The sequence below is a fragment of the Coturnix japonica genome, chromosome 4 (genome assembly GCF_001577835.2).
Source record: "Coturnix japonica isolate 7356 chromosome 4, Coturnix japonica 2.1, whole genome shotgun sequence".
Taxonomy (NCBI): Eukaryota; Metazoa; Chordata; class Aves; order Galliformes; family Phasianidae; genus Coturnix; species Coturnix japonica.
The window spans coordinates 60,337,448-60,351,055 of NC_029519.1; the positions used below are offsets into that span (position 1 = coordinate 60,337,448).

General features: G+C 40.0%; 2 protein-coding genes across 14 annotated transcripts in view; one reads left to right on the plus strand and one right to left on the minus strand.

The window, feature by feature from the left end:
• Nucleotides 1–13,608, plus strand: part of GABRA4 (gamma-aminobutyric acid type A receptor subunit alpha4) — a 134,621-nt gene that overhangs the window by 51,810 nt on the left and 69,203 nt on the right. The gene's annotated exons all lie outside the window — the stretch shown is intronic.
• The window catches only part of GABRB1 (gamma-aminobutyric acid type A receptor subunit beta1), a 76,166-nt gene that overhangs the window by 50,359 nt on the left and 12,199 nt on the right, over nucleotides 1–13,608 (minus strand). The window lies entirely within an intron of this gene.

Genomic DNA, 13,608 nt, shown 5'->3' on the forward strand with positions numbered 1-13,608 from the left:
AACTTTGATGTTGTAGATGTATGAGCTGGGTGAGTAGTGTGATGCACTGCATGCTAGCTGTATGTTTGGGCTCTGTCTGTGTTGACCATCAACTTGCATGAATGCCTGAGGGGAGGCTGCAAAAACAACTGAGCCAGACTCAGTGGTGCTCAGTGACAGGGCAAGAGGTAATGAGCACAAACTGGAACACAGGAGGTTCTGTCTGAATGTCAGGAAATACTTATTGTGCAGGTGATGGAACACTGGGACAAGTAGCCCTGAGAGGCTGTGGAGTCATGAAACTTTAGATATTCCTTTGAAGATCTCCAAAAGTCATCTGGGCATGTTCTTGGGCAATGTGCTCTGGGTGTCCTTGTTTAAGCAGAGGGTTGGCTTAGATGAGCACAGAGGTCCTTTCCAGCCTCAGCTAGACTGTGATTCTATCAATGTATCATCTATTAAAAGTTTGCAGTTCTTAAGTATATTAAAGTTCAGACATTTGTACAGGCGCAGTGTCTACTGAGGAGAATTTGGCCTTTCTAACTTATGTAATCACTTTCACCAATGCGTATTTATGCAGTAGATGGGTTTTTATTGAGATCACCCAAAAGGTGAATTAGGTTTGAGTGGATTTATCTAAGCTGTAATGCTTCACACATTCTGCTAGCACACTGCATGCTGCATTAGCTGCTTTCTGCCTTATTACCCTATAAAGTCCTAAATGTTTTGTGACTTTGTTATTGTAGGGAATTGACTTTCCAAACCTGATGCCTCTGCTGCTGCAATTAGTGTTAATGTACGAAATAACAACCAGCTTTAAGAAGAGAGGGAGTAAAGAAGAAACATCTCATAAACTGCAATAGTCCATATACCTTTTTTTTTTCCCCTTCCTATCTCAGCAAGCTGAGAAGTGAGAAATGCTGAGTGAAATGACAAGGACATGACCTGCTCTGGAGACATAGCTGACATATAGCATTAAGAAGTGTCTATCATAAGCAAGAGAAGTTTCCAGGCATATGTTATTTGGAAAGAACTGGTAAATTCTGAAACCTTATTTAGAAGTTTTCTTGCTTGTTTGCTCTTGTTTATTTAACTTTTCAGTTAAAGCAGTTGGAATATGACTTGCTTCCCTTCCCCTTCCCCCATTTTGCGCTTTATGAAGGCTCTAGCTCATAAGTTTAGTGATATAAGCATTTGTTGGAGGTGGGCACTGGATAAATGTTGACTGTAAGCAGCCAAAAGAGCTCCTGGAGATCTAGGCTTTGTGCTTTGATCTGCGTGTACCATTTCTATGTTTCAGGTACACAGGGTGGTAATCTGCAGACTCCTTTTTTTTCTGGTACAATATCTAACTCAAAATGGTGCTAGATGTGGTGTTGTGCCTTATACTACAACCTGTTAAGAATAAGCACTTACATATATGCATAGAAAGTTTTTACATGATTCATTCAGAAGTGGATTTGATATAAAGACAAACAGCTCCACATACAGTATGAACTAAATGAGGGGTTGCAAAGTATGGTCTGCAGTTGTGTTAAGTGAAATCTATTTCAGGACTAGTGTCTCAGAGAGCTCACAGCTGAACTAACCCGAGTGGCAGCTGATGAGAGACCATGTAGTACAAAAATGAAAGAAACAACAAAAAACGTGATGATTGCAGTGAAAATCAGAGCTGTGATGGGCAGGCTGATAGGAAGTAAGCCAGGTGCTTGCTTCTCTGAACTCTTCTCCTTTTTCTCTGGTACCATGTCTGAGAAAAGCTTCAGGTAAAAATCTCTGCAGATTTTTTGTTTGTGTTTAAACTACAGTTTGTAGCCGTTGTGGTTTAGAAGGAACAGATACACTGCCAGACGACAGGAGATTTCTAAACCACGTAGCAACAGCTTTTAAGAAATATTCTATTAGCTTCCATAGGAAAAGGTATGGTTGGTCTGCAAATGCCTGGTGGATAGTTGACTTAGGCCCTCAAGGCACTAGGAGCTAGGAAGGAGAAATATACCTTAGCAGGTTCATGGATGCTGTTAGGTGAACAACCTCGCAATAAAGGAGATGAACAACATATCCTGAAAGAAGGACTATGACTGATGTTAGTAGCTATAAAGGTGTGTCACCCAAGGTCCTGGTAGGCTGAAAGCTCTGACATGCTATAAAGAATTGAACAGATCCTGTGGCAAAGCAGATACTTGTGAAGGTTTGTGTGTGTTGATAAAGATCCTCAAAGGAAATGCAGTGAGAACAGAAATTGCCAGAGGGAAAGGTGCGTAGCCAGTCCCTGACTTCACAGCAAGGCATGCCTGATATGAGCTGAAAGTAGCAAAAATCATTGTCCAGCTGAGGTCAGATGTGTCACTGCATTTTACTTCACTATGTAGATTCCTCTGTTATGAAAACAACATTAATAAGCCAGTTTCCCATAGAGAAAGCTTCACTGACGGAGGGGGAATGTGATGAACATACCTTGGCAGGATAATCCTGGCAGATCTATGTGCTCTGGTTTAAGAGTGCTACAGCAGCAATGAATGCTCCTTATATGGAGGAGTGCTTTGGTGAAGGGCTTGCATGTACAAGCTGAACCAAAGTCATGGCATGAAACTTTCATCCCAGTGAAATGCAAGTCTGGCGTAAGCCTCACTAACACTGGCAAGGGATATCTCAAATGCACTTGAACTGTGGCTCTTGTTTCAAAGGGTGTATAGTGACTTCAAAATCTTGTTTGCCTTCAGTGAGGCACTAACATATAACCAATTACCTCTAGATTATACACAGAATTCTCATGGCAGCATGCTTAAAAAATAAGGAAACCAGCAGAAAATAATGACTATCACTCCCAGAAAGCTGTATCTCAGGGATCAACCGGATGCACAGAATTTCTTAAGCTAATAAATCTTCTCCTGGCTGAAACTGACTAGAACTGCCCACTAGCTCCTGGGATGACTCAATCTCTGAGTTACAGTTTGCTTTCCCTTTGTGAAGGACCTGATTGAAGGAATTATCTCTGCATCACTGCTTCTGCACAGCATGGTGGGGCTGCTACTTCTGGCCCTTATGGACAGGTTTCCATGGATTTCACCTGCCCTGCTGGGGAATAAAGCATTGCAGAACAGTTGAAACAGCTGAGCCTTTCCTTTTGAGACCCTGTGTCTGCCTTGGAGACAAGGTCCCTGGGAGATGCTGAAACTGCTCAATCCTCAGACAATGACATTTAGCATTGAAATTCTAACTCAAGAAGACAGTGATCTATAATGTATTGCTTATTCTATTCTCAGAAACAGAAAGGGCAAAATGCCACCATGAAATTAAGGGAAAGAGTAAACCATGTTAACACATTTGGAAAAAATTAGAGCCCAAGAAAAGACTTGGTTGGTGTCAGAGTTCCTTGCCTGTCATAGTCAATCATATAAACGCAGTGTTGTTATGTCTGAAGCAAATGTTTTTATTATTGATGATGGGCTGTGGGGAATTTGTGTCTAGTTGGATTTGATTTGGTGCTACTATCTTTTTCTCAAGGCTGCTTCAGACCTTCTGGGAACAGTGCTGCAGGGTGACAGTTTACTCAGGTTGTCTGTAAACTTCATAGTCATGTTCCTCTATCTGCTCCCTTAGTGCTTATTTTTATCAAGAATTTACACCAGACTGAATTTAAATGTTGAATGCATTTCTCATTTTATTTTCTCTTAATGAGGTTGGGGAGAGAAGTGAACTTTTCTGCTGTAAAATTTCCTTATTGTTCTCCTAAAAAGAGTGGGGATTTGGGAAGAGGCTGTGATTTCCCAGAAATACAAGAAGCTGCACTTGGTGTGAGAGTGAAGGATTAGACAGACTATTAGAAAGCTGGCAAAGAAAATACTCTGTAAATCCAAGGGATTGGTTCAGATCTAATTTTATTTTAAAACCTCTTCACACAAATTTCAATCAAGGATATTAAATTGCATGAGAACAAGTTGTTGCTGATCAGTGGCTGTGAGGACAGGACACTGTTACTTAGCAACTTCAAAGCTGTCTCTTGTAAATTCATCCTGTCATGGATGTCACGTATACGCCACAGTTGATCCTTACCAATCTTGCACCTGCTAGTATTGCAAATATATCTTCCAAGAAGCAGTACACACCTGACAGATATCAAATTGTGGCAGCCCCAGTTGTTCTTGCCCTACCTGCCTGCACAGCAAGACAAGTGCCATGGATCAGCTTCCACAGGAGCTGATGCTCATCTTCCCCTTCTTCCTTGTGCAGATTAAAAGAAGACAAGGGTCAGTGTTGATCCCCAGCGTCTATGCGCTTCTCCTCACCTTTTGCTGCAAGGGTGATTATGAATTGTAATTTTATCTCTTTGGAATAAAGAACACTTACTGTGGCTCTGCACCTAAAATCTGAAATGCTTGAGTAGAGATGCTCTCAATTTTGCACAAGTGTTGCCTCTTTATATCTCCATGTGGTTCTCAGTGGATCTGACCCTGGTCAGACATTCTTCAAGTAATTAGACTGTAGATATTCAGCAATTGATTTTAAGTGTTTTCTATCTAATCTTTGCCCACTAATCACATTTATTTTGAGACAGCCTAAGTTCACCATTGTTCCCAACACGACTTGGAAATTCCAGTCTTTCTATGTCTTCCTTTTTGCACATTTTGATTTATGTGCTGTGGCACCATACAAAGGGATAGGATTTAGGAGCCCAACCATTGGGCATTTAAGGCTTCTCTGTGCTCTGCAGTGCATCCTGCCTGGACTCCAACTGTTGATCCAGAATGATGTAGATACTGTTTCATATGTTCCAGCCCTTCACAAATGTCTGGGGTACTTCAGGGAGTATAAAAGGTGGTAGATGCCTAGGTTGGCTTAGACAGTTGGCCAGTGTCCACTAGATGATACAGTGTGTGACAGCAGCAAAAGTATGCTGAAAGCTTTGTGGAATTATGAGGGCAGCATGATTCACTGCCCTCATTGCATCCTCCCTCTTGTCTCGTAACAGTGGAGACATTATGGTTAAGGCAAGACAATGATGGTGTTTTCAAGTTATTTGCAGGGATATCTTCCCATGCTGGAGGAGAGAGGAAGGGAGAACAGGAGGTATGTTGCATGTACAAATACAGAAGAGGAAATAGGGAATAGCTCTGAATAAAAAGATCCGGGGCATTTATTGTGGCTCACAAGACTAGAATGGGTTTGTGTCAAGCTGATGAAGGAAGAAAAAAGGCACATGCTGTATTGGGATGTTAAACAGGAAGAGAACCTGTAACATCTCGTGTTTAACATAAGGAAGAGAAAGGATAGAAGGTTTGTGGTATCAGACTTCAAATACATGAAAGGCCGCTGCTGACTTCAGTGCCTGAGTGAAGACATGATGGGCTTGTAATGCAGGAAGGTAGATTTCAGTAAGAGCAGAATCTTCCTCATGCTGATAAATTTTGCATTAGATGCCTCAGGATGTCACAGGGAGATCAGTCACTGGCAATTTCTAGGTACATATTATACAAATCTGTTTCAGAAGTGGTACAGGTACTATACTGCAGCAGTATTCCTGCCTTTCCTGCCTAAAGAATGGACTGTGGGTACTTCTGATCTTGTTCTCTGGGATGCCAATATGTATCCTTGGATTATCTCACCAGGACGGTAGTTGATAAGAGGCAAGAGGAAAGGTGACATATTTTTGCTGTACAATTACCTAAGTATCTATTTATGTTAATTCCTAATGGAAAGAGATTACAATAACATCTAAAGTAGTGTCCAAAATACATAGTGTGATCTCTTTGATACAAATCACCCTTTTATCAGAACTGTGCTTTTGAGGTTTCTGAACTAACAACATTAATGTCTTTATTATCTCATATTCCTTTTTCTAACTGTGGAAAATATCCTACAGAGCCCTTGTCCATGACATACAGTTCATACTTCAATCTAAACTTGGTTACATTGCCACGAGTACAACTTGTTACGAATTGTGTACCCAGCGTGTCTCAGACTTGGCAGAAGAAAAATTGCTGCCTAATTAGTCAGATTCTTAGTTTTCTTATAGTTCACTTGTTTGCTTTATGCAAATATCAAGTCTTGAGGTTTAGACTATGAAATCTGAGAGCTTTCACATAGATGTGTTGGATTATTGCCTTGTATGTAGTGTGTTCTGCCCTCTATAAAAGCAGCTCTGATCTCTCTTTAGGGCTTTTTGCCCTGTCCTATATTATAAATATATATATGAATTATGAACAGTGATTCAGAAACACTAGTTTTTGAGCAAACAGAGGATCTTGACAGGGCAGTGGTCTGTCACAGGTACAAACTTAGAGGAGATTCTTGGAATAACATTAGTCGTAGTCAAATCCAAAGCATATAGTAAATTTGAAGTAAACAAGTACAGAGAAAATGGTGTATTTCTTACAAGGAACTTTTATTACTGTTGTCTCTAGCAGCTGCTTTATTGATCAAACCATTTTAAAGAAACATCTTGTAATAATATAAACAGACAGTCCATTCAGCTTGGACATCAACTGAATTCAACGAGCCTGATTCTATTCAGTCAGACATACCTGCCTATTTTGAAGCTTTATCAACAAACAGAAGGGTTACCACTTGCACCATTTATATTCTCTTAAGTGTAGGGAGCACTTATGTGTGGCATTCTTCCTGCCAAATATTAATGAAGTACTTTTTTATTATTGTTATTTTGTGTTTACTTGGCAGAAGCACTTTGTTTGTTTGTTTGTTTGCTTTTGCCAGGAAATTGTGTAGTGTCTGTCTTTCTGTAACTGACATGTTGTAATGGGTCTCTTAACTGTTTTAACTGTTACTACTCCTGCAAATTCCCATCCCATAAATATTGACTTCCAAACTTTTTTTTTAACTGAAGGTAACCTCAGTTCAAAATGCACACAGAACTGTACAACCTCCATTCAACTCAGCACTGCAAATCTGACAGCAACCAATGTTTCTGAGATCTAGCACTTCTATGACCTAATTACACAAATGACGTGTAGAAATTTACCATGACAATATCTGAAGTGTGCATGAGATTCTACCTCCTCTTGACTCTATGTTTCTGTGTTGGAAAAATCAAATGCTTGGGCAGGTAGAGCCCTGTTCATCACTTGAATAAAGATGGAACTGGATTGGATCTCTAAGTGCAGCTCTTGCTACAGATATTCACATGACTTTAAGTCAGAGTAGGGAAAAATGTCATGCATGAGGCTGATTCAACTGCCCTGCTTATTGTTTTATTTTTCCTTGATTTTTATTTTCTTTTACTTTATTAAATGGAGCCTAACTCTGTAGGGAGATGCTGCTTTCTTGTGATTGCAGATGGCAGGGTCAGCCAAGGATCTCATTCCTCTTGAGAGACTGATGTGATTCTTCCAGAATGGGTTTGAGTTGTACAAGCTGCTTGTTCCTTCTGAGCCAATGCTCATCATAGTCAAAAACAATGAGTCAGAACACCTTTGGAGTCAGATGTAGTTTTGAGGAAGTCAAAGTGTAGGAAGGCTTTCAAGCATATATGATATTGGGGCTGCCCCTCAGTGCTTATGGATTCACCACAGCGAGCTCGTGTCTTACAAACTCTCCTGACATGCTGAACAGTAGCAAAGAGATTCTTCTTGTGCCGTGGTTTGTCAAGAGCTTTAGCCTTCTGCTATGAAAAGTGCATGGGAGTTGTACTGTGCTGCTTTGTATCTGTCTCCAAGTACTGAGTTGGCTGTAGATTTCATATGGGTGCAAATAAAATTAAGAATCATTGTCTTGAGAATGATGGAAAAGTAGCCTACTCATTTTGGTAAAATTCAATTTCATAGCCTCAGAAGAGTGGCTCTGTCACTCTGTCACATATTTGCTATGTACTCAGGCTGGGAGAAAAGGCTGAGTGAGCTACCTGTCTTGATGCTTATCTCTGCTGTGTGCTCAGTTGTGCGAACTGTTGTTGTTTGCCCTGTTGATACAAAGCCTCTTATCACAGCCCCTACCCTGGTGTCTGGAGGAAGGTGAGGGGAACAGAGCTATCTGCAATTCCGATTACTGACAGCCCATGCAGAGTTGTGCATGTGCTTTTGTTAGCATTGCTGATGCTGTGTATTTCGATGAATCTCTGCTACAAGAAACATAACAAAGTCAGTAACTACCAGACATTTTCCTGTTTGCAAACCCCGTGGTATTGCTGTACTGCTGTTAAACATCAGCACACTTGTTTGAGAATGAACTTAATGTTATTAAATTTGGTATCTGAAAAACAAAGTCCATCTGTGCATGTTTGGTACAGAGGGATTTCATGTATTCAAGTAATCTTCAAAGAATACTTTCATCTTTCTAGGGAGTTTTTATGACTTCACTGCAGAGACATCTCAGGTGTAATATATTTATTAAAATATAGTATATTTATTAAAAAATATATATCTTTATTATTTAACTTTTTATTCCTATCTCTTCTGACAATGTGGCTATGTAAATGCTGTATGCTGAAAAATCAATAACACATGTGCTCGCATAACCTGAACAGATTTTGGGATAGAGGAAGAAGCTTCAGCTCAGTCTGATTCTTGCTAAGGGGAAAAAAGAACTCTTTATTTGGGAGTTTTCACTCGTTCTTACATTTTAACTTTGCTAGATTTCTGCTAAACTCCTTGGGAAAGAGTATTTCCCCTCAAAGCTGCACAGGCAAACATTTTTTTGGTCTTAAATTAGTGTATGTTTAACATTAGGCATTTACCATTGTACAGCTGGACTGCAGACATTTTTTTCTCACCTTTTTATTAAAATTATTTATTTATTTATTTATTTTTAAAGTCAGAATCATGCAACAGCTTTTACAGGAGCTACTTAGCCTGGTATAAGGATAATATTGTTTTGGCATTTCTCAGGGAGAAATGAAATCTGTTACTCTACAGCAGGCAAATGAGTGTACATAATATATTGCATGACTGTTCAAGCTTACAGGCAGCTAAGAAAACCTACTGTGCACCTTCCTTTTCCATGAGAAATCCCTAGCTTGGATGCCTACACCCTAGGCATTCAGAGTTATGAAGGTAACTTCTATTTGGCTAGGTCTCTGCCCACCAAGCTGACCTGATAGTTTCATCACCTGGTGTGCATCCTGATGCACTAGGGCTTGGTGCAGACAGTATGAACTGTTTCTGAACTATGTCTGTTCTGAAACAGAAACAGTGCACCTACATTTGTGGGATGCTAAACCTAGGTTATAGGCCTTGCTGACCCTGGACTTATTTTGGGGATACTACTGCACTATCCAGCTGCTTTGCTTCCAGACTCAAACACTTATCTTTTTGCTATTGTTGTCATTTGTTGTTATTTATTGTCATTATGTGAAAATACAAGCCTTGATGATTGGCTCCATCACTGGATGAGCCATAGCCTTGCGCACTTCATGCTCTGTGTGTATGATGCGAAGCATATAGATCAGGAGTGCAGGTGCCATTCTCCTTCTCAGACTTAATTTTGTTTGTTTAGAATGATGTACCAGTGAGTATTTCCACACACTTTCAAAGCTGCAAAAAATATCACAGCAATTCTAGTAAATGTCATTAGCTCTTTGAATTAATAGAACTACTGTTGGCAGTCAACAGCAATAGATTAGAGTAATTCTTATCTACTATACATTAGATTAATTCTTGGCAGTATGAACATAATGAGTCTGAGGAATTTACAATCTGACGAATTTATAATCATCCAACTAAAACCTGGAATGTAAATGTTTAGCCTGTAATCACTTCTCTTTTCTTGCTTTTCTCATTATTCAAGGCGGTATCAGTCTTTTGGTCAGAAAGCCTTAAAATGCGTTTGAAGATTTCATTGATTTTCAAGGATGCAGTTGATTGGTTAATGTGATTTTAAAATCCTTCTCAAAGTGAGACATTTTCCAGCTTTGTTTCCCTGAAATCACATTTTATTGGACAAATAGATTATAAATTGTCTTTATACAAAAATACTAAGTCATGCCAGCTTAAGTGAGCAATAATTATTAACATATCAATCCTATTCTATAGCTGTTTAGATGTTTCTTTTCAGTTAAAGAAAAAAACATGTCCCAAGCTTATAAAGTGCATAGTTTAACCAGCATTTCCCAGAGTTACTTAGCTGTATTGATCAAAACAGCATCATCACAGTGTTTGCTGTTAGCTTGAATACTATGTGAAACCTCAAAATGCTACAGATGCCAGCATTTTCATAGAATCATAGAATGGTTTGAGTTGGATGGAACCTTTAAGGTCATCTAGTTCCAACTCCCCTGCTATAGGCAGGGATACCAGGTCTCTCAAAGCTCCATCCAGCCTGGCCTTGAATGCTTCCAGGGTGGGGGCATCCAGAACCTCTCTGGGCAACCTGTTCCAGTGTCTCATCACCCTCACAGTAAAGAATTCCTTCCTGATATCTAATCTAAATCTACCCTCATCCAGTTTAAAACCATTTCTCCTTGTTCTTTTGCTACATGCCCTTATAAAAAGTCCCTCTCCAGCTCTCCTGTAGGCCCCCTTCAGGTACTGGAAGGCCTTATAGTCCCCTGGAGCCTTCTCTTCTTCCAGCTGAAGAGTCCCAGATCTCTCAGCCTGTCCTCATAATTAAGTGATTTTGCCTCTGTAATTCTTATGAGAGTTACCAGTTCCCCTGTTAATGTAACTTACTGGCATAAATGGAGTTATTGTTGACTCATGTGGAAAAATTAAGTCCTACTGAGGTCTTTCCTACTGCAATGGAATTGGGAATGTGTCTTTGCAGTTCCTGCTTTCTATCTGAGCCAAAGTTATAAAAGTTATGACTGTAGAATGGTTGAGGAAAGAGTGTGCTTTAATTCCTCATCAGTTTGCTCCAAATTTAAATGATCTTTAAATAGCCTTGCTGAAAAGAAAGTATAAAGAGGCTCTTTTATCTCACTCCCCAAAGGTGCTGGCATGACAATGAGCAAGCACTCACTGATGCCTTTTAACAAATTAGCTTAATTGTTAAAGAGGACCTTTATCATAATTTAATGACAGCTTTGGTCATCAAGGAAAACTATTGGTCTCAGCTGAGCCATTCTGCATTCACAGCGAAAGAGGAGAATCTGCACAGGGCTATGATGAAGTGCTACACTGACCAGTTTTCACAGAATCACAGAATTACCAAGGTTGGAAAAGACCTAGAAGATCATCTAGTCCAACCATTACCAATACTTCCCAGCTAAATCATATTCACCAACACAACATCTAAACGTTTCTTGAACACTCCCATAGTTGGTGACTCCACCACCTCCCTGGGCAGTGCATTCCAATGCCTGACTACCCTTTCTGAGAAGTAATACTTCCTAATGTCCAGCCTGAATCTCCCCTGGCACAGCTTAAAACCATTCCCTCTAGTTCTATCACTGATTACACGAGAGAAGAGGCCAACACCCAGCTCACTACAACCCCTCTTCAGGAAGTTATAGAGAGCAATAATGGATGTTATTTGTGCTTTTTCATGTGGGCTCCTCCAGAAAATTCTCCAGTTGGCATTTCTTGCTGACAAATTGTCCAAAACACATGAATCTATCCTTTGCCTCCCACAATAGCTATTTGCTACTGTGGAAAATAGAAGAGTTGATCAACAGCAGGGGAACAGCAGGAGTTTAATGCAGAGCTCCCCAAGCAATGCAACCTCTGGAAAGGAAAAAAAAAAAAAAAAAAAAAAAAAAAAGCTCTTTGGAAAAAATAATAATAATCATCCCCAAAAGAGATAAAGAGATGGCTGGCCACAGTTAATTGGCAAGAGCTTAAGGAACGTGATGAGTCAGGCAGAGAAACAATAAGTGATAATAAGGAACTGCGCAGGACAGGGATCAAGGACATCATATGTAATGTTGCTGGGGATCTTACAAAAGTGAGCATTGTTTTCCCCTGAGGGAGGATTAGAAAGGAAGGTTGTTTTTCAGCTTGGATTCTGGCTAGGCTAATTCAGTTCCTAAATCAGCTGAAGAGATGCATTTATGTTTTATCCAGCTATATTACTTCCTTTTACTAAAGACCTGAGCTTTCCAAAACATCAATTATGACAACATTCAACAGATTTATTATTGAAATACCGGAATATCAATTCAGTGTGAGATTTTATGGTATCTGATTTTATTTTAAAAGTGAGGCTATCTAAATAAGCTTCAGTTGATAAGAGGTAGAGTCACGCAGAATGATTTATTACTCTGTACAATGTATTTCTGCCTCTTTATGTTTCTGTTTTGTCAGGTGACTGATTTGCTTGCCATATTTTCATGTCATTGAGAAATCTTTTTAATATTCATAACACGAGTTACTAATGACTTGAAAATTCACTGTTTAGATATTTGAGGGAAAATGGTTAAGAGTATTGTTTTATGAAAGGAAATACCTACAAAGATGCATTTTCCATACACATTTTCTTCCACTGATTATGATGCTAAGAAAAATAACAATATTTACTGCATTTGCACACGTTAGTGAAAATATATATAATATTTATGGAGCCTCTACATCTCCAAGTGTTGTCTTTCCTACAAGACTTAGCTATCTGTAGTTCAATTACAGAACAACAAGAAAACAAAACAACCCAGGTGGTGCTATAGGCTTGGGGTGGAGTGGCTGGAGGATTGTGTGGAGGAAACGGACCTGGGGGTACTGATTGATGCTTGGCTGAACATGAGCCGACAGTGTGCCCAGGTGGCCAAGAAGGCCAACGGCATCCTGGCTTGCATCAAAAACAATGTTACTAGCAGGAACAGGGAGGTAATTGTCCCTCTGTACTCGGCATTGGTGCGGCCGCACCTCGAGTACTGTGTTCAGTTTTGGGCCCCTCACTGCAAGAAAGATATTGAGGCCCTGGAACATGTTCAGAGGAGGGCTACAAAGCTGGTGAGAAGTCTGGAGCACAGGCCTTATGAGGAGAGGCTGAGGGAGCTAGGATTGTTCAGACATCATTGCTCTCTATAACTACCTGAAGGGAGGTTGTAGTGAGCTCAGGTTCAGCCTCTTCTCTCATGTAACTGGTGACAGGACTAGAGGGAATAGCTTCAAGCTGAGCCAGGGAGGTTCAGGCTGGACGTTAGGAAATACTACTTCTCTGAAAGAGTGGTCAGGCAGTGGATTGGGCTGCTCTGGGAGGTGATGGAGTCACTGACTCTGGAGGTGTTCAAGGAATGTTTGGATGTTGTGTTGAGGGACATGGTTTAGTAGAGCTTTTGGTGACTGGTGGATGATTGGACTGGATGATCTTGTAGGTCTTTTCCAACCTGAATGATTGTGTGATTCTGTGATTCAAATAGCACTATTTGATAGAGCAAGTTCTCAGCTACAAAGCACCATTTTTCAACACAGTCACCACCATTAGTTTTTCATTTTTGCCAGCAATGAATGAGAGCCTGAATTTTGTGCTTGTAAAAATCTCTGCCAGAAACAGTGATCCATTGTTTCACATTTGCTATAATGGCATAGTTGCTATGTACATGTTGTTCATGCAATTAATTTTCTCATTAGCCTGAACAGATCAGAAGGTTCTAAATCTGGACTATGTGATGGGTGTGGTAGTATAGTCTAGCCAACATTGGAAATGTGCTTCAGACTGGTATGGGGCCTGGTAATATTGTGATGCAAGAGAAAGGTTGTCTTCTTCTCTGGTCTGACTCTGGAAGTTTAAGCCTTCAGCTTAGTC